Source organism: Tupaia chinensis, unplaced genomic scaffold (genome assembly GCF_000334495.1).
Source record: "Tupaia chinensis unplaced genomic scaffold, TupChi_1.0 Scaffold000685_1, whole genome shotgun sequence".
NCBI classification, from domain to species: Eukaryota; Metazoa; Chordata; class Mammalia; order Scandentia; family Tupaiidae; genus Tupaia; species Tupaia belangeri.
Genome location: NW_006160208.1, coordinates 2571950 through 2575594, shown reverse-complemented (window position 1 = coordinate 2575594; position 3645 = coordinate 2571950).

The following is a 3645-nucleotide window of genomic DNA, read 5'->3' as shown; positions in this document are numbered from 1 at the left end:
CAGATTGAAGGGCTAATAATACTATGATTTTCACTGATACCTTTAGGTGGCTGCTATGTTGGCAGGTTCTGAGGTTGTTGAGGTTCCCTGCTTGGCCTGTTTAGGCACCGAGTGAATGTCGGGACTGTGCTGCCTGCTTATGAACTGCTTCAGAAAAACGTTAAGGTCAAATGCTAAGGAATTGTCAGAGCTGTCCTTTAGGCCTAGCTTGCCCTGGAGAGGTTCATCTCTGAATTTTTTCAATTTCATAACATTACTCGGTGTCACCACTAGAGGGAGGTCACACATAGCTGTTTGCAAAATGGTCCTCTGGGTCCCTAATTTTTATCAAAGACCTGCCAATAGTGCACCAAATGAAGAACAGAGAGGAGGAGGAAGGAAAGGAGGAGGAGAGAGAAGAACACAAACCCTTCCTACTTTTATGAAGACATACAAAAGCAGCCTCAGAATAGTACACAGCTAATTAGAACGAAGTCAAAGCCGAGATTGTCAGAACGCAAGGAAGCAAACCCAAGTCCATGCTGCTGCCACACACACAAATGCACTTTAAATGGAACAAACCTAGGAAGAGACATATAAAGAACATTATTGGTCTCAGCATGGTGGTTAAGGTGGTTTGATTCCACATGGCCAATTGTGTAGTTCAAGTCCTGGACCCGGCAGCTTGAGAAACACACTGGTTACGTGTGAATGTGTGCTCAAAACAGATGGTGGTTAAGGCGTTGGACTCCACATGGCCAACCGTAGTTTGAGTCCTGGACCCAGTGGCTTGAAAACTCATACTGGGCACGTTTGAATGCATGCCCAAGAGGCCAAGAAGAGAATGGAGGAGAAGGAATTGGGGGTGACCATTCCCCCTGGGGGGTGATTTCTCACTTTCCCTGTCTCTGTCTCTCTTCGTCTCTCTCTGCTGAGTGCATACACCCTATGACAAAAAACCTAAAAAAAAAAAAAAAGAAAAGAAAAAAAAAGAAAAAAGGAATACCCTCAAGTCAAAGGAGAGCAATGAGATGTTTAAGAAAATATCTTGAAATCATTAAGCACTGCAACAGAAGTGAAAAATCTCTCTATGGGCCCGAATTCCTGGAAGCACAAAGAACTCAGGACAAGTTTCAGTGGTATTTTCTCTTCACTTTCAGGTACCCTGAAGGCTGTAAGTGGATGGGGTGGTGACTGACCTGCGAAGTAATATTGGCTACAACAGTCCTGCCAATAGCAGCTGATGTTCTCGAGCTCTTATTGTGTGCTAGGTACCGCCAACCACAGACATTTTCTTCTTCAAGCCACACAAAGTGCTTTTAAATAGACACTATTGTTATTCTCATTTTACAGTTAAGAAAATTGAGATACCAGTTGAAAAAGCCCACTTAACCAAGAAAACGATGAGTAGCCAGTTGATTTTGTTTTGTTTTCAAAATTATCGGTGATTCTTAATGGTGTTGTTGGCAGAAAGTGCATTTCGATTAAAACTCCAGGCCTGCCCATGGCCTGGTGGTTAAAGGAGCTGGATCCTACTCGCCAGGAAAATAAAAGATGCAGCCACTTTGGAAAACGATTTCACATCTACTAGTGCTAAACATACGCAGACCTTCTACCCACCAACTCCACTAAGGTACACGTAGTACAGTTCAACCTGGTTAACACACAAAACCATCACAGGGGAATGCTAAGTGGAGTGGCCTGGTAAAGAGAAGACCTGGTTAACCACCTTTTCCCAAGAGGCTGTCAAGAGGTACGCAGTAGGTCCTCAGTGTTCATACTGAGGCAGGGCACTGGGACTCTAAAAGTATAGTTAGGGTATAGGTCCAAAATAGAATCACGAAATGGGTAAGTTTTTTTAATTTTTATTTTTTTAAGAGAGATTTCTTGCTCTAGGGTGCATGTGCTTGCCAAAGACACAAGAGGGAAAGTAAGAACTCACGCCCCAGAGGGGATGGCCACGCTACAATTCTCTCTCCTTCATTTTTCTCCTGGGATTTTGGGTACAAACACACAACCTGAATTTCAGGCCTCTAGGTCTGGGACTCACACCGTGGTCTGCCATGCGGGAGTCCAGAGACCACTGCTAAGCCATGGGCTGGTCCCCCGTGGCTAAGTTGTAATGATCCGGAGAGGAGAATGGAGGAGAAGGGATTGTGGCATGGCCATCCCCCCTGGAGGGTGATTTCTCGCTTTCTGTCTCTCTGTCTCTCTCTGTCTGTCTGGCGAGCGCAGGCGCCCTATAGCGAAAACCTCTCAAAAAAAAAAAAATGGGAACCAGCAGTTAGCATAATGGAGACACAGCAGCTAGGTGCTAGCTCAGAGCAAAGGCTCGCAGCCTTGGCTGGTGATTGACCTAGAGCAAAGAACTGAGGTTTTTCCAGGCCTTACCACATTCCAGGAAGAAGATAAGATAATGGTTTTTATGGCCCAGTGGTCTCTATGGCCCAAAGCTTTTAGAATCACAAAATGTTTTTAGACGAATAACCTCCTGACTTTCTTATCCCCTCCCTAATTGAGAGAAATAACCAGACCCTTCTAGAACGCAACCCCTGGTACCCTCAGGGAGACATACGCAGGAGATGCCCAGACAAAGTCCCTCTGACCCAGACACCAGGCCCGGGCCCCAGTCCTCCGTGGCACTCTGTTTGGGAGCCCTGTTTTTCCTGCCCTCCCCAGTAGACGCTGGCTGTACCCTCTGTGGCCGGCTCTAACTCTTCATGGGCTGAGGGCAGCAGAGCCGGAGTTCCGCACGGGGGCTGATCACCCCGCTCCCAGCCCCTGCGTCAATTCTGAGAAGGCCACAGAAGGCGCTCCTGAAGAATCCGTCTCCGATTTAGCGAAAGAGGAGCGAGGTCGCAGCTTCAGCAGAAAGATTTGCGCTCCCGTCGCTTTGACTCCTCGCAGTGTCCCCCCCAGCCAGGCGCACTCTGGGTGTCAGAGAAGCGGAATATCCGCGCTGGGACGTCCCGGCCCGCAGCTCCCCAACTCCCGGGAGAAGTCTCCGAACCGGAGGGCCGACCGGGCCCCGCACCCACTCTCTCCCGCCGCCCCTGCGGGACACTCGGGCCCAGGGAGTGGCGGGCACCCCGGGGGGGAAACCCGCGTCCCAGCTCCTCCCGCACGCGCGGCCTCTGCAGGCCCTGCGGGTGGCTCCGGGAAGCGCAGCGGGCGGACGCCGTGCGGGTTCGGGGCCAGCTCCGCCCGCAGAGCCCTGGTCGCGCCGCGCAGCGCCTCAGAGCTCCTTCGGGGACAGAAAAGGGGACCCGGCGGGCAGCAGCTACGGTGGCGAGGTTGTCGGCCACACGACCGGGGGCGCGGCCTCTGCAGGCCCTGCGGGTGGCTCCGGGAAGCGCAGCGGGCGGACGCCGTGCGGGTTCGGGGCCAGCTCCGCCCGCAGAGCCCTGGTCGCGCCGCGCAGCGCCTCAGAGCTCCTTCGGGGACAGAAAAGGGGACCCGGCGGGCAGCAGCTACGGTGGCGAGGTTGTCGGCCACACGACCGGGGTCTGAACTAGACGCGGGTGGGCGTCGGCGGGAGGCTGGGAGGAAGCGGGTTCTGGGCGGGCGGCGGCGCTTTCCGCTCCCAACTCCGCGTCGGCGTCTCCGCCCGCACCCGCCGCCCGGCCCGGGAGAACCCCGACCTCCGGGCGCGCGGGCCGGCCCCGG